At 23.9% G+C, this 19,407-nt stretch overlaps 1 protein-coding gene across 2 annotated transcripts in view; it reads left to right on the forward strand.

The window, feature by feature from the left end:
* The first annotated feature begins 8,265 nt into the window (after positions 1-8,265).
* LOC148238247 (uncharacterized) overlaps positions 8,266-19,407 on the forward strand; it is a 40,436-nt gene continuing 29,294 nt past the window's right edge. The window contains exons 1-2 of one of the 2 annotated variants that reach the window (XM_088205675.1): positions 8,287-8,454; positions 11,923-11,976. The gene's annotated coding sequence lies outside the window, so the exon portion shown is untranslated. Of the gene's footprint in view, positions 8,455-11,922; positions 11,977-19,407 lie in introns of both variants that reach the window. The other variant, XM_088205674.1, reaches the window with a different exon arrangement.

Raw genomic sequence — 19,407 nt, forward strand, 5'->3', positions numbered from 1 at the left:
TCTCTTGTGAACATAAATTATATAATCTACATAGTTACAATAATAAATATAATTTTAAAATACAAAATAATTGTATTGTCATTCATGATAAATTACACCATACAATATTTTAATACAATATATACAACTTTATATTTTTTACACCTTGCTTTATCAAAATACATTAAATATAAATTATAATAAATAGTACATTTAGAATTTATGTATAGCTGAGCTTTTGGTTATTTATTATATATATACAAATTTTATGTATAAAAGCATTTTTTTTGTATTTATTGACTACAAAAAATCTAGTTCCATTAAAAAATCTACTTATTGTCGCTCTAGTGAGCTATTTAAAAAACTTCATTGCAGATTTTTAGGATCTCCTTACAACGTTTCTAAAAAAATGACCTTGTAAATATCTCAGTTAAGTTCGTTCCAACTTTATTTGATTTTTAACTTAGCTAAAAAAATAAAGAGGTTAAACATGTCATTTATTATAAATAAAAATAAAACATTTTTTTGTCTTATGTATGGGATTTAACAGTTTTTGTGACCATGATAAACAGATATCCATAAAACTTGTAAATATCTCGGCTACGTTCGTTAGCCAGTCAAATATCTAGTTGCAATCTTGATTAAAATAAGCGTTTTTTCAATAACATCCTAGAGTAAAAAAGGTTTTATGGCATATTAATAAACTAAATAATAAAATAAGAAGATTTTTAAGTAGTTTCCTGTAGTTATTTTTATTGCTGGAAAATATTTTATATCCTATGATCGATTTTATGATTCAATAATGAACTGTACTATTATTTTTATCAATTAGTAAGACAAAAAATAACATTTAAAGTCAGATTTATAAACATTTTCTTTACAAGAAAATATAAAGAGATTTGGAATAGATTATACATATTACTATAATAATATGTACATACTTCATATTTATTAAAATTTATAAATATAATTTAGTACCCAAAACTTAACTTGACCTAAATTAAATATGTACCTCTTAGCATTCTATATCATAAAAAAACATTAAAATGTAATTACATATGTTAATTAAATAGTAAAAGCAAAATATTTGCAAAAAGGTCAGAAAAAATCGACAGTATATAAAAATTAGAAAAAGCTAACGACGGATTATTTAAATCAGTGCTAACTCATGTTTCTGTCATAATTAAGGATACCTTTTTATAAGGTTGATTGCGATGGTAAATCAAGAAATAATTGATTAATAGGTATTAATTTTTATATCATTGATTCTATGATATGAAATTAATTCTTATCCATTATTAACCCTCGTCACCATTGCACACAGCTAAGCGCTGGTCAGCTTTAAGCGTAAGCACCGACATAAAACATATTTTACACACTTCTTCTAATGCGACAAATCAAAGCATATACTATTCTAAAATTTAATTATCGTATAATTATATTCCTCATATTGTTCACACAAAATAAATATAAAAGCAAATCGTTAAGCTTATGGCCCGTAGCTCAGAAAAATAAAATATTTACTCAAAATAAATTTTAAAATCTATAAAGAAGTATCTCTGCTATGTTTTTACTCATCTACGTATTTGTTATTAAGACTTTTGGTAATATAAGATGACCAGATGTCATCTTTTGTGAACGATTGTCTTTCTTTTGTCTTACTTGGACAAAAAATTCTAAAATTAGTTTTTTTGAGCTACCGTAGCAATTTCTTGCTTAAAATTTTTTTTAGAGATACCCTTGATACCATTTTTCAGATTTTGTTGAAATCTTTCCTTTGTTCTCCTTGAACAAAAATATCTGTGATGGCCTTTTTATTTTTAGTGCCCTCCTTTGATAATTTCTAAGTCTGTTCACCTTAGATAATAAAGCACATTAAAAAGTTGAGAAATGGTGAAATATCATGCATCATACATTGATAGAAGAATGAGGATGATGTTTTCTTAAAATTAGAAAAATGTAGTTACATACACCTTATAACTATGAATGGGAAATTTAATTATTTGATTCATTACATTTCTTGTGTGACATTACAAATTTAATTATTCTTTTCCTAAATATTTTAGCGAAGACCTAAACCGTTTTTATTTTTTGTGAGTTAATAATTTATGTATGTCATATAATTTTATGACTTGAAATGTTAATTAAACAAAACTAAATTCAATTAAGACATTAAAGAGTTTAAACATATTTTATAGACGTCTTCTTAAGAATTATTTATGTACTAATACAACTATTGTATTTTTAATAGTTTTAGTAATTTACGACATCTCTGAATTGTGTGTATCATAATTATTAAAAACGAGCATTCTCAATATAAATTAAGACAAACAACGTAATATTTAGGTTTGAAACTAAGCTATTTGAAAAAATATAAATTGTTTTAAAAATTGCATTATACTGAATTTTAGTAAGTACATATACAAATTATCTTACTGCTCAAATAAACTTGTATTAAAAACTTGTTTAATGCATTTTTATATGGTACCCTAATTTGTAATTAACAGCAAAAATGTATATAATACATATTTTATTTGTTCTTGTATATACAAATAAATCCAGGGAGAGAAAATATATAATATTTTGATAAATATATAAAATAATTAGTTCTGACAAATTTTTTTTAATCAAAAACATATTTGCAGTAAATAAAATGCTTTTTTACTAAAAAAAATGCATAAATATGTACAATTAGACAGAATAAATATCATAATAATCAAATTTATATTAAAATTAACAAAATATATTGATCAAAGTGAAAAAATATTATGATTAAAATTAATAAAAAATTACATCCATCTGTTCATTGAAGTGGTTAGTATAGTTATTAATTTTAAAAATACTGATTTGTATCGTACAATAACAAATATTTATATTTCAGTTTTCGATTGTATTGGATTATGTCTTTTCTTATTAATTGAGAAACTCTTTTCCAATAATACAATGATTCCTAAATGATTTTTTGTATACATTTTAATAAAACAAATTGATATATCATACATTTTTTATGTTAAATTGCATTTTTAAATGCATCTGAATAAAATTTAAAAAATGGCTATAGTTCTGGAGAATCAAGGCAAACGAGCAAAAATCTGTTCATGTAACATTTACCATGAAAAAGGATAAATGCCCACCAGTCCAGTTAAATAATATTATATTAGCACAAGCAGATAGTGCCAAATGTCTGGGGATGCACATGGACACGGAAGACACATACATATATGGACCAAACACAAGCAGTTAGGATTAGCCCTAAGAAAATACTATTGGGTACTAGGGAGAAACTCTCAGTTGTCAGTTAACAGTAAACTGCTCGTATACAAGGTTATCATAAAACCTATATATATGTACGGGATACAACTATGGGGCTCAGCAAGCAGCCTTTATATAGATATAATCTAAACATATCAAAATAAAATGCTAAGGATGATATTGTATGCCCAATGGTTTGTTCCAAATTCATACATTCACCGGGATCTGAATTTGACAATGGTAAAAGAAGAGAAACATAAAATATAAAGAAAGACTGACAAACCATCCTAATCAGCTTGCGAAAGACTTCCTGGAGAGGAAGGAAATCTTATAAAGTAAAGCAAAAATAATAGCCGGCCACACACGGGCGAAATATCTTATACCTGGAATTCGACTACTACGAGGCAGCGTAGCACATTTCTTTATCTATTTATTGCATATATTTTACGACCCTATATTTTTTTAACTGACATTCTTGATTTCTTTATATATTTTTTAATTATTCAATATATATATGATTTAAAAAAATAGTAATGAATTCTCATCTCACATATTCATGTATGAAAAAATTGATTCATTGAACTTTTCGCTAAAACCGTTATCGCCGATTGATTATTTCTACTAGACCCGTTTAAAAAATTTGCGTTATTATCTATTACAAAAACCGTGTAATCGATGACCCAACACCGGTAAGAAATAATAACACATTTTGGTACATTCTTCGACTACGAACCATTGCGAATCACCAAAGCGGTACAAAACATCTATGTATAATACACCTATGATAAACCATTTACAGACTCAGTACGTATATGCAAAACCGGATAGTCAGGAGAAGAAAATAAGGTGCAGTCCTGACACACATCTATAACTAGTTCCTTAGATGTTTATTTACGATTTTAGATGTGACCTAATGCACTTTACTCCTTTCTCCAGTAGGACATATTATTTGTGTTCACTTAGTTGAAAGTAAAATTAACATTAATACTGCTATATATGTGCATGATGTTAATATATGTATGTATTACATAAATTGATTTATATTAAAACGAAATTGTGATTTAGATATTGAAAATTAATTATCCATAATATATAATTTTACTCAATAATGCTTTTATTAACTCACTTATTATACAGTTTATAGATAATATATATAAATCAGCAATTAAATTATTTTTGTAATATATAAACAAGATGTATCTCTCAATACGTGATTGATACATCAAAATTCACATCCATCAATCCATCAATAAAATTAAAAGTTTTCTTATCGCTTTTAATACGTTAACCATTCTCATTAATCTATAAATTCCTTACTTACATATGTACCGATTTAGATTCCGGTCCACTTCATTTGCATAGACCTATACTAGTTACTATAGATAGCATCTGAAAACTTTCATGTCCGCCACGTATGTGTTAGTCATAGTCATAAAAAAATATATTTTGCATGAAATTATCAACAATTGTTAGGTGAATGTATCGCAGCGAAAATCCAATCGAATTACGTGTGCGAATCCGGTAAGCGTAAGGTCAAAAAACTATAGTTGTAATAAAAAATATTTATAATAATTTTCCTCTAGATCCGCTTTGCAACATTTCAATAAAGATAAGGTTGAGTGAAAGTACCTTTATCTCTATAATACCCTTCGACCAACGAAAGTTCTCCGTTATTTATTATTATTATATATTAAAAAAGCGTTCAAAACAACACCGACGAAAACCAGTTCAAGTTTCACATAAAATGTATTAAAAGTTTAACTTACATAGACGCATAAATCTATAAGCAATATTTATATTACGTGTTAAAAATGTTATTAAAAATATGCATATTTACAATCAGGTCAAATGTTTTTAGTGGATTATTAATTTTACGATCTTAAGGTTATTAGCGCGTATTAATAAAATTTTACCGCTTTTTTGGTATAAAATTTTTATTACGTAAACTTGTCGATACCGCAATTTAAAATTATGTACCTAAACCGATGGAGTGGTCATTGATTGAATATTTTGCTTAATTAGTGCTTCATTACTCGATGTAATATAATTTTAATGAACGATGCAATAAAGCGGTAGATGGTAAACATTTTCTTTCTAACAACCAACAACCTAGATACAATTTATGAGGTGAAATTATGTATAATATAACATACCAATTCCACGATATACTTGGCTTGTATTTTATGATGCATATTTCGCAACTATCCATGTGTTTACTTACAAGATGAATAAATCATTATTAATTATATACATTTAATATATATAAATACACTATTTTTAATACAAAGTTTAATTTAAATAACTATATATTAGAGATACATGTTTAATATAATACATGAAAAAACCATTAATTTTACGGTGCTACTTTCAATTGGATAGCATTGAAAAAATAAACGAAAGTCTGTAAAACAGCTGCCTTAATATATTTAGTCTTCTGCTATTTTTCAACAAAGTAAATTATTCCAAATTGAAAAATGCAAGATAAATTGTCTGGCAAAAATTAGGTTGATTTATCTCTATAAAAGTATGTAAAAATTTATTTTTCGATTTTAATTTTATTATAATTGTAGCATATAATATTTTTGAGCTCCTCACATTTTTCTCTATGATTTCTTATTGGAGCTTTTTTTACAATTTTAATTTCTAATAATAAGCATTTCAAATTTCCTTGCTTTTTATCTATGATTTTTTAATGAAGTTGCGAATTTTTCATTTTTGTAAATATTGTAGTTGTTATTTTGAAACAATAATTTAGCCGAGATATTTACAAAAAATATTTTTTGAACAATTCGATTATATTATGCTTATTTTTGTCTCCTAAAATAACGTAAAATCGCACATTATTGTTGGCAAAAAAAATAGATTTTTGTCAAAAAAAATATATTTTTGTCAAAAAAAATATATTTAAAAAAAAAAAATATTTTTGTCAAAAAAAATATATATTAAAAAATATATTTTTGTCAAAAAAAATATATTTTTGTCAAAAAAAATATATTTTTGTCAAAAAAAATATATTTTTGTTCTATTTTAATTTTTATTAAAAACGTATTTATATTAAATATTTTTATCTATAATTTTTTAATGGAGTTACAATGTTTTTGGCGATTTGAAATCTGCCATTTAAAACAGGATAGGGTATCAAGCAGTTAAACGAATCTAAGAATCAATATCTAATTTTAGAACAAGTCTTATCACCATTTTGAAACAGTAGAGGAACTGTCTGGCTGACGATTTTAGTTGAAATATTTTTAGAATAAGTTTTGTATTGATATAAATAAAATTACAAGAGTTATTGTGATCCAAAATTATATTACATATATCCCACAACATTTTTGAATTATTTAAATTTCTATTCCAAAAAGTTTTTAGGTACTCGCAATTTTAAAACAACAGCGAATTAAGCTAGCTAACGCACATATCTGAGATATTAGCAAAATATATTTTCATAACAAGTTTTTTATCAATATGAATTGTTTTTAGAGCAGATTTTGCATCCTCAAAAACCAAAATAAATTGCAAAAAAATATATTTTAAACATTTTTATTTTACGATTTTTTTAACAAAATAATGATTTAATAACTATGATTTAAATACAATATAACAAATCAGGTTGACTTACGAATTTAGCTTAGATTTAAAAAGTATAAAGAAATTATGATAAAACTGAAAAAACTTTGACAAAAATGTGACGAAATATTTTATCTTGTGAAAGAAATTATATGTACTTTGGATTAATACTAAATAAAATATTTTGCATTGTGAATGTGAATAGACATGTTTTTTTCAGGATACAATATTTGTTTCCAGTGATAATTTTTTTGTGTCACTAAATATATTATACTGCTTTATATATTAAATACAGTACTAGATAGTCCAGATTTTATTGGGCAGACTGTTGATTTTTTATATTTATATTTTATTATCAAATATTTATCGCTTATAATTTCATATATGTATAAAGCCAGGTAGTGCCTTTTTCATTTTGCATTTTATTCTCATATATCGAAAGCTTGTCGAAACTGTCGAAAGCTTGACATATATTCAGAAAAGCAGCTGAGTAATATTTCCTCTAATGTAGATTTTTATTAATTTTTTTGCCACTCGGTGTATTTGTTTAATTATGTCATGGTCTTGCAGAAAGCCGAATTAGTGCCTTGTGATTATCTCTCGTTTCTGTAGTATTGGATTTATTTAACGTAGCAGTAGCGTCTCAATTTTTTTTGATAAAATAGGCTAAATATTATTTGTCCCGTAAGATTTTAGGTGCGTCTCTTTCCTGGTTTTGGAATAAGGATAACCTGTGCCATTTTTCATTGTGTTGGAAATTTTTGTAATTATTTTTATTTACTTCTAAGCACCTTTCCTGTAATAAATCATGTCCAGCATTAGGGCCAGGAATTGAGATTTTATCACTTGAGGCAAAAGTGTAAATTTGAGCCCCTACATAGTTTTCTATCTGTCATTAAGTGTAATATTAAGCAAAAATAAGATATTATTTAAATTTGAAAACAAAATGGATTTATTGATAATTTTATTATATTAAAAATGTCATAGAAGAGTAGTAAACATATAAAGTTTTGGACTTACTACTAAAAATAAATTGACAGTAAGATCTGAAATTAATTCCATTGCCTAGTTTTTCAAAATAATCTATTAGTTTTCTATTGTGCCATTTTTTTACAAGCATGATATGTAAAGTGTAAATTTAAAAGTGATCTACATCATTCGTAATATTCTATCGAGGCTCTTCTAATAATCTTCCTAATTTTCCTTTAAATCATTCAGAGCCAATCGCACACCATTTACTTGCAATCTCATTCAATTTCGATTTTTTCCTCAATCGCCCGACACAATCGTATGACGCAATTATTGTTTATTTGCATATTCGCACGGTGACCGAATTTCGGGAAACGCATGTTGAGAACCGTTAGTACATCGCCGCTGCATCCCAGAGACGGAAACATGCACACACGTTGCCGCAAGAGTGGGACACACTGTCCGAGTTAACAGTAAAATCGAGAAATTGGAGATGGCAGTGACTGCTAGCGACTGACCAGTTCTCTGTCAGCTTTCGACCGGTGACGTTGTCATTATTGGCGCCATTTCCATTCGGCGAAATGGCGTGACGAAATAAGAAACGTCAAACGCGATACATGTTTTTATGTCTTTTATGTACCTCATATACATAAACAGTGATCGGATCTACTATACTTCATATTTATGGTGTGATATTATTTTTTAATAATCGATATAAATTTTAAGTGATATTTTTGATTGACGTGTGATTTATGGAGGCAATCAAAACATAAGGATTTAATTGGATGAATATTGTGGTAGATATTACATAATATATAAAATTTATTTGTAAAAAATTAAAATTTTTAAAAGTACTTGTTTGGGCTACTTTTAACCGCACTTGTTTTTAATGTTGAATATTCCTATTCAATATTTTAAATCAATAAAAAATCATATTTTTCCATTCATTTAAAAATTAATATTAAATAAGTAACTTTTAATTCAGACTATTTTTTTTAATATAATGATACGAAAATATGATGTTATACTTAAATAAAATAAAATAAATACCTACATTAATTACCATCAATTAAAGTAATATATTAAAAAACATCCTATTAATTGTAAATATTTTATGAAAAATAGTATAATAAAATATACTAATAGTCTATTTTAAAGTGCGACTGCTTTTTTATGAAAAATATTTTTTTTAATATACAAAAAAAATATTTTATTTTGATTAATTTATTTTTATATGATGTTTGATTTATAATACATTAATATTAATTATAAAATCATTTAAAAACATGCGTTTAAGTTATTTAAAAGTGCACATTTGTAAGCGCACATTAAGTCCATATATAACGTATCATAATAAATTAATTAAAAAATCACTATTTTGTAGTACGCCTTTTATTATAAGAGGCCAGATATTCAAGTTTATTCTAAGAAAATTTTCATAATATTTTTAAATAAATTATTAAATTATTAGATAATTTAATATAGACAAAAACATTATTTTATGCTATTTTAAAGAGCAACTAATTTTTCTGAAAAATCTGCAAATTTATTAACATACTAAAAAAAATATATTTATTTTGTTAAATTTATTACATAAAATATAATATTTTATTAAATAATGTTTGATTAAAAATAATTTTATTTATAAAATCATTTAAAAACATGCGTTTGGGTAATTTTAAAGTGCACGTATATATTTTTATTAGGTCTATATATTACGTATCTTTGTAAATTAATAAAAAAAATAAGTATTTTTAAATGAGCTTTTAATTATAAAAGGTCAGATATTTAAGTATATATTTAAAGATAATTTTTTGTAATTTTAAATGAACAATTAAATTATTAGATAATTTATTATACACGAAAACACTATTTTATGCTCTCTTAAAATGCAAATTTTTTTCCTCAAAAATCTGCATATTTATTTTTTATATTTAAAATATTGTTTTTAGAAATTTTTCGCTCAATTTATTACATAAAATAGGCTATTTATTTTTATATTATATTTTAATAAGATTATTTTCTCTTATAATTAAGTCCATTTATTACCTATCTTAGTAAATTAATTTTATATATATAAACATTTTTAGTTACGCCTTTTATTATGAAAAGTCAGATTTTCAGAATATATTTTAGAGTAATTTTACTAATATTATATATTTTTCTTAATGTTTAATTTAATTAATGGTTTATTAAAAGCTTATGAAAACTCTTATACCATTTTAAAGAACGGCTGTTTCTGAAAAAAAATGCGTATTCAGTATATTTTAAAAATAATTAAAAAAAGCGTTTATTTTTATAATCTTTTTACAATAAAAAAATAGATTAATTCAACTTAAGCAATATTTTTTAAGTTTGCTCATGTCCTGTTATTATATCTGCTTCTTATTAATTATTAAAAAATGTTTTATGTGCGATTTTTATTATGAAAACTTGGATTATCATTTATTATATTAATATTCGTAAATATATTTCTTCTCTCTTTAATTCTTAAATATTAGATAATATAAAAATATATATTATTTTATATTTTTACTGTTTTGTGCTGAAAAGTCTGCATTTTAATTAAGTAATTAAAAATATGCTTTTAGGCTATTTTTAAATATGCATATCTTGTTTTTAAATTTATATATTGAGGATCTTAGTAAATTAATAAAAAACATATTTTCATGTAAAGTTAGATATTTAAGTCTTAATTAAGATTATTTTTATAATCAATTATTTATTTGATAGATATTTTTAAGGTTTAAAATATAAGTAAAAAAGCTAGATATGTATTTTCGCGATTTAAATCAGTTTTGTGCTATATTTTTAAAGTTTGTTTATTGTTATAAATAATTAATTGGACTATACATATTTAAAATTCCCTTTTTTATTGAAAATATACATTTTTTAAGATCCAATAAAACGAATTATACTAAAGTACCACCTGAGTATATTAATTATAGCACGTGTTTAAAATTAAAATGTGTAACGGAATTATAGGGAGCTACGTCATTTATTTTAAGATACGTTTCAGGCTATTTTTAAATGCTCATAGTGCAAATTATAAATATCATAAAAATGTCTAATTTAAATTAATGTGTATATTAAGTTTTTTTATTATTGATTTTTATAATGTAATAAAAATACATAATATACATATATTAACAATTAAGTCGCTCGTTTAATCCATAAATGATCTTAGATTATGTTTATTCTATCACGTTATAAATTTCTGGATATAAAATTATAACCGTTAATCATATTCATATTTTTTTATAAAATACCTATTAATGCAACACTTGTATTACTATATAAAATTGTATGCAATTTTATTAAAATATGGTTATAAAAAAATCAAACACAAATATACCGAAGTCGCTATATAATAATAGTAAAAATAATTAATTTTACCCAGTTTTTGCCTGATTAAACATACTTATAAAATAGTAGCTTATGTATATTATACTATAATATGTGTATCAGTAATAATGATGTACCATTTAAAGAAACAAGTCTTCTTTTGTAATCCATTTCCATTCATTGTCTCTCATTTCACATCATTAACTATTATGTACATTGTTACTACCAACATAATTAGATTATAATATTACAATACATGCGTAAAACATATAAGAAATTCCATATTGACGTGTTTCATCGTCACGCTCGTTTAGCGACGATCGATTTTCGACTCAAAAGAAAACAAAAAAGAAAAACCACCAAGTGAAAAGTTCCGAAAACCGCAAACGGTTAGATAGAAAAAACTAATGGTCGAAAACGTTAACGGCCTGTGCCCGAAATCGAAGAAAGATCGAAACCTGCGATTCGGCAGAATAACTTGGCATCCGCCGACTGGAAATAGAAATCTTTGCTCGGAAATTCAAATGAGCCTCTTCCGTTTTCCTTTCGTCCGGAAAAGTCAGTCTCTAACAGTATTTTCATATGCAAGAACGCGTGAAGGCGTCTCTCGATCGGAATTCATCTCTATATAGACTATTATAATATTCGATACGTTAAATCGTAATCGGTTCATAAATACCGTTTGGTCGAACTTGTGTAAAATTAAAAATTGTCGGTTGTGTTGTTGCGTAATTGCGAAAATATTATAGTCGTTTTCAGCCGAAAAATAAGGCAATAATCTTAAATGATATAGTTCGTATGTTGTTCAAGAAGTTCGGGATACACTGGTGAATTTTGTTTTTATTGGAATTGTTGCGGAATAATGTAAGTATTTATTTATATTTTCCTCTCGTTTTAATTTTGGTTATTTAATATATTTTAAGGAACGACATTATTGCAAATAGTTCATATTTACATTCTTAATAGAATCATCAGTAAAAATAACAATTTAGTTTATTTTTTCTGTACCTGAAAGTTAACTCAAAAGTATTTGTTTAAATTTTTTTAGAATAATTGTAGCAATATATTATTTATTCGTTCCTTCTTTTTTAATTATTATAATAAATAGCAATGTATTAATATATTTTTAATTTATTCACAAATAGTTACTTATCCGACTTATCAGGCAACTAATCTGACATTAAATTATGTAGATAAATATATAAGCTATCTGTTATTATTAAGTTACACGTTTTTATTCGTGAATATATTGATATCTATTTTACAGACGAATTAAAGGAAAGTAATAATGACTCTTACCTTTAAAATCAAAATAAATTAATGATTTTTTAAACCAGCCAAAAATATTATTTAAAAAATTTAAAATCTTACATTTCTATAGAAAAATTAACGCTTTTTTAAAACGAGATATATCTTTACAATAAAATAAAATATTTATTAACAAACTTTTATTTGTAAATTAGTACTAAAAAATAGCACATTATCTCATTTTATTTTTCTTATTAAGTAAACACAAACATAGATAACCTATTATTATGTTTTCATATTAGAATAGAAAAAATACACAGATAAACATAAATATAGGCTTATAATATATATTGAATCATTTTATTTTTTAATTATTTCTTTTTTTAATAAAATTAAAAAAATACTTAATAGCATACAGAATATAGCAAGTTCAATTAATAAATTAATTAATACATTACTATTATTTTATTATTTTTAATTTTAATCATTATCAAATCATATTATATAAAAAATTACTTATGTTGTCTCGGACACAAATATTTTTTATACAATAAAGAAAATAAAAAAATATGTGTGATTACGTTTTATAATATTTAACTGGGAAAAATAAAATTCTAATAAATTAAAAATATTATTTAATATAAGAAATAAATTTTATAAAAAAATCAATAAGCAAGATTTTAGAACAACTATTCCTTTATATTTAATTGAACTTTGTAAATCTATTTTTATTCTTTATCTTAGCCTTTTATCTTTATCTCATTAATACATTTTGCTACTTTATTTTTGGACTCAGATAAAAGTAGTCGTATCCATTTAACACTATTTTATAACACTTGTTGATATAACTTAGTGACAACTGACAATTTTAAATATCCTAAAAGTACAGTTATTCATTTTTAAGGTATTCTAAATATTGCCTGAACTATTTGTCACTTATAAAATAAATAAAAAAACTTTAAACCAAATTCTATTTTTACTTTAACTAATAGCTTAAAACATTCTACTTTTTATTACTAACATTTTAAACTTTCAAAAAAATTTACTTACTACTATTTTTAAGATATGCTACAAATTGCTCATATTTTTTGTTACTTGTAACATTAAATAATTTTTTTTTTAAAGCAAATGCTATTTTTTTCTTCTACTATCACCTTAAAACATTTAACTTTTGATCAATAACAGCTTAATAAAAATTTAAAACAATATTAAATGAAGCTTTATTTGTACTAATAAAATTTTTAAGGTATTTGTTACTATTTTTAAATATGCCACAATTTGTATGTAAAAAAAAATTTCACTTACCTTAATTAACCAAATTTAATTTGTTTCTTTACTTAAATAATACATGTCATATTAGATTTAAAACCTTTATTTAAACCCTAAATATCGATAGTAAGTGATTTAATTTGTCTTTGAAAATTAAAACGGTAATAAAATAAAATATTTTACTTGGCTTTTATCAATATTAAAATCAAAATTACCGAAAAAATATATTTTATGATAATGCTCTAAGAATATTCTCGTTCTCTTTAAATATTTTTAACCCACAACATTAGTATATAAAGACTTTTCAGGTATTAAGTACGATGATCTACAATATGTAAATACGTGCATAGTTTAACTTAATACGTTTTAATGTTTTCATTAAAAACTTTTGCAGTTAACTGATTGTTTTGTTGCTGACTTTTCTTATTAAAGTAAAGATGTCCCAAATATATTGTATATATTGTAAATGCAATTTATTTTTTCATAACATTGTTAATTAAGTAATTTAATACAAGAAATAAATTCTGTTTTTAAACATGAAAAAAATATAGAAATACAAATTATTCACACGTTTGTGAATGCTACTATTATATTTAATAATATGTGTTTAAATTATTAAAACGCTACATAATTATTTTGAGTACAATTTCATGCAACGCCAAAACTTGGTGAATCATCGGAATAAATATATTTGATATACCTATACATTAAATTTAATTGTATAAAAAAATAACACTATATGAAATTTCTATAAGCTATGATAAAAATATATAATTCGAAAGTGTTTCAGGTTTATCATTTAACTATTAAAAATATTTTTAAGGAAAAAATATATTATTTATTTATTTTTCGTGCGAAGAACAACATAAAATTTCAGGTTTCGCAACTCACGCGCGTTGATATCATTTATTCATTTTTTATACCCAACACGAAAGTCCTTTTATATTATTGGTACATCTGTTCTGGGTCGAAATATACATAATTCATCCTTTTTTCGACCGCATATTTAATTTAATTAACAATGTTTTTGGTTAACGAACTCGCGATGCGGTTTTATATATTGAAAAAATAAATAAATACGAGTTTGGTGGCACGAAAGCTTTCGCGGTCGATAATTACGAATCAATTTGTATGAGCACATAATAATTTATGTGGAAAGATTCTTGATTTATTATAAAGTTGGTGAAACTTCATAAATAACAGAATGAAAAATCGATTTTTTAAATGAATAATAATCGCTCTTCGATGCCATTGTGTTTTTAATAGTTTTGTGTGAGAAAAATATGTATTTTGTGTGTATATATATATATAAATAGTCGATACCGTTTCGATATTGCCTAGCCGAGCGCGCCAGATTACGTATCAAACTGTTTATTTTTTATTGTGCGAATGATGAAGGTTAATACATATTAACGGTGCCTAAGGTGCTGTTAAACAATTTCGCTGAACCAAAAAATAAAAATAGAGAAATAAATCGTTCAATTAACCGAGCGAGACACGCACGGTTAAGCTTACTTTGGGTACTGATATAATTGTTTATGAATATAAATAGGCGTTGATCGATTTTGGAATAAACATGAATTTTCTATTATTTTCTAAATGGTAAACAATAAAATAAAATATAACTATATTCCGGCTATGCACTCATGTGAAATTGGAAATTGCAAAAATTATTATTGTTTCTCTTTTAGGTTTTTGTTCGATTCGATCTAAGCGCATCGCTTGGTCATGCTCTCTAATCTTGACTCATCTCGGGAAAATGAAATAAGGCGTTAAGATATGTCGCGTATTTTTATATTATGCATTTTTTTTATTACGTGTAAAGATAACTATGATAATAACTTCATTGACGAGACGTTTATATTGAACAATGGCTGTTATAATTTATACATAGCGATCATTATTATTGCATTATCATTACTGGTTAGTGTGCAATACTTATTTCTAAAAAAATACACGTGTATAATTTTTACTTTTTTTAATTTATACAAGAAAGAGAAACTTTTATACTCTTTAAAAATAAATTTTAAGAACTTAGTACTTTCTACATAAACGTTTTTAGTGATATTGTTATTGAATAATAAGTATATTATACAAATTGATTCTGTTAACTATTATTGCAATATCTCTTTTTATATGTACCAGTTTATATAAAAACAATTTTATATAAGAAAGATTTTTATTAAAGTATTTTTTTATTATAAATTGAATCACATAAAAATGTGAAAAAAAACAAATTTTTACTATTGTAAAATAGAAAATTATCTGACAGTAATAAATATCTTGGGTTAAAACCATTTAACAGTGTCAATTCTCAGCATTTGAGGTATTTATCAGTTTAACATAGTATCTCACAACCATCTCTTAATAGTTCATACATATTAATTGATATTTGTACGATTATAAGAATTATTAATCACCAAATTACAGAAACATGACAATAATTTTTTTATCGAAATTTCCTTAGAAATATATGATAAATGTTGTCTGTGAAAGAAATAGGCAAGACTTTAATTTATTTAAAAAAGTTTATGTAATACTATATATGCCCTAAATTAAAATATATTTAGCTATTAATATTAAAATATATAACATAATAACATAGTAATTTATTGTTTAATTTAGAAGTGTTTTGATCATATTATATGTTAGATTTTATTAAAATTTTTTATAATATAATATTTTAATTCAAGCTTAAAACAATAAATAAATTAATTAGATATTAAATTTTAAATAAAAAAAGATATCAGGTGGTGCAATTAAAAGTAGCCCATATTAAGCAATGGATGATTAAATTAAAAAAATATTAAATCATACTTTTGCCATAATTCATATTTTAGGTAGAATTTTCAACAATATTTTTTTATATAATTTATATAAGTTAATGTTAAAAAAATCTAAACTGGATTACTTTTATTTATATAAAATTCTTTAAAATATACATAATATAGTTAGTTGTTTGTGTTCATCGTATGTGCATGTGTCTGCCGTGCAATTAGCCAAGATTGTGGTAACCAACCCCTTTGGAGGTGAAAACCGGCAGATATTTGCGCGTAAGTAGCACAATTTAATAAATAGTATAAATAGATTGATTAATATAATATATAAATAGTATAAGATAGAAATAATTAGTATTGTTACATAAAAAAATGGCCGATAGCGGCGTGAATATAGCGGGCGTAATTACGCCAGAAAACAGAATAAAAGAAATGGATGAATTAAAAACAAAATTAAATATATTATTATCAAATGGTAATATTCTATCAAAAGAAAAAAAAACCATTATAACTAATACATTTGATATTATGTATAAACATTTATTAGATGTGTTAAAAAATAATAGGGAAGATGTAAATAATAAAAATGAAAATAATAACTCGATATTTGAGTTATTAAATGAAGTAAGAAAAGATGTTTATAATATAAAGGATAAACTAAATTTAAATAACAACATTATTAAAAATAAAATGCAAAAGAAACATTATTCGGAAATCGTAAAAAAAGGAAAAGATATTGCGATAATTATACCTAAAAATTTGCAAAATATAGAGCAGACAAAAAAGGATTGCAAAAATTTAATTAAACCAACAGAATTAGAAGTTGGAATACAAAATATAAGACCAATAAGCAAAGGAGGTATAATAATTACATGTGATAGTAAAGAAGATGCATCGAAAATTACGACAGATGCAGTAAAAAAACTAGGAGATAAATATAATATAAAAGTAGGAAATTTAAAGAAACCAAAAATAAAAATAATTGGAATTTCTGAAGAATTAAAATATGATCAACTAAAAAAGTGTATAATGAAACAAAACACATGTGTAGAAGAAAACAAATGTTATTTAGAAGTAAAATATATTAAAAAAAACAAATTTAATAAGTATGATGCTATTATTGAAGTAGATGTTACGACATTATAATGGATGTAGGCAAATTAAATATTGAATGGGATAGGTGTAAAGTATATGAAGACATATTCATATACCGTTGTTATAACTGTTATGGTTATAATCACAAAGCCAGTGAATGTAAAAATAAAAAAAATTGTATAAAATGTGGTTCGGAAGAACATTTAATAAATCAATGCAACAAAAAAGAAAACTGTGTGAATTGCTGTAGAGCAAATAAATTACTAAATCTTAATTTGAATGTGGAACACAACTCCATGGATAGAAATTGTTCAATTTATAAAAGATACGAGCAAAATTACTATAATAAAATACAATATAATATAGTATAGCAATTAAAAAAATCAAGTTCATATGGGAAACAAGAATCAGTAACTGGGATATTAATCAATGCACAAGGTTATTTAAAACATAAAGAGGAAATAGAATTAATTACTGAAAAGGAATATCCAATATTTTTAGGGTTAACTGAAACCCATATCACAAATGACATTGAAGAATTTGAACTAAATATTGGCAATTATAATATAATTAGATGTGATTCTAATTCCAGACATACAGGAGGTGTTATACTGTATATTAGAAATGATATAAAATTCAATACTATATTTAAAAATAATCAAGATAAGACATACTGGTCTATCACAGTTAAGATTTTTATTGAAAAAATTCCCATAATATTATGTATAGCATACAGATCTCCAAATAGTAATCCGAATTTATTCATAGAATTTATAAATAATATTGCAGAATGGAGTTTTGATCAAATTTTGGATACTGTTTTAATTGGAGATTGGAATTTTAATTGGAACAAATGTGAAGATTTTTACACAGCAAAATTAGAAAAAATATCAAATATATTTGGTTTAAGACAATGTGTCAAAGAAAATACAAGGACTAATAATAGATCGAGCACATTAATAGATTTAGTATTTACCAACAACAAAAAAATTTATTGTGAAGTAAAATCAACTCCAAGAATAACTGAGCATTCAATTGTATATATTTATATAGAAAAACATAATGAATTTAAGTTTAAAAAAACAAAAAAAATTGATATAATTAAAAAAATTAATTTTAATAAATTAAGATTAGAATTACAAAAATGTGACTGGAATGTAGATAATATGGATGTTAATAGGATATGGAACAAAATTTATAAGAATATAGTAGACTGTAAAACAAAAAGTCAATATAATTTTAAAAAGGAATATCGTTACAACCCAAAACCGTGGTTTAATGATGATGTTAAAAATGCTATAAAGAAAAGAGATGAGTCATACAAAATTTTTCAAATATTAAAAACAGAACAAATAGAATATAAAGTCTTTAATGAAAAATGGAAAACATACACACAATGTAGAAATATGGCAGTCAAAGTATTAAGAATGGCTAAAAAGAAATGGTATGAAAAATTGATAGATGAAATACAAAATGATCCAAATAAGATGTGGAAATCAATAAAACAATTAATTAATCCAACTCAGAAAAACGACATAATAAAAATGGAAATTAATGGAAATATATATCAAGATCCTTATATAATGGCAGAAAAGATGAATACATATTACATTGAGAGCATAGAAGAAATTGTAAATTCAATACCAAGGATTAGTAATTTAGTACAATATAATAATAAAACATTAATTGTAAAATTTAGTAAATTTAAATCAGTATCATTAGATGAAATTCATAACATAATATGTAAATTTAAAAAAGGAACTAGTACTGATGAACTAGATATAAATATAATTAAAGAAACATGGGAAATAATAGGAACTAAATTAAATTATTTAATAAATAAAGCACTCTCATTAGGAGAAATGCCTGAAAATTTAAAGATTGCTACTATTGTACCTATACCTAA

This window comes from Plectrocnemia conspersa, unplaced genomic scaffold (assembly GCF_051122295.1).
Source record: "Plectrocnemia conspersa isolate PC_06_02 unplaced genomic scaffold, ASM5112229v1 ptg000002l, whole genome shotgun sequence".
Classification (NCBI taxonomy): Eukaryota; Metazoa; Arthropoda; class Insecta; order Trichoptera; family Polycentropodidae; genus Plectrocnemia; species Plectrocnemia conspersa.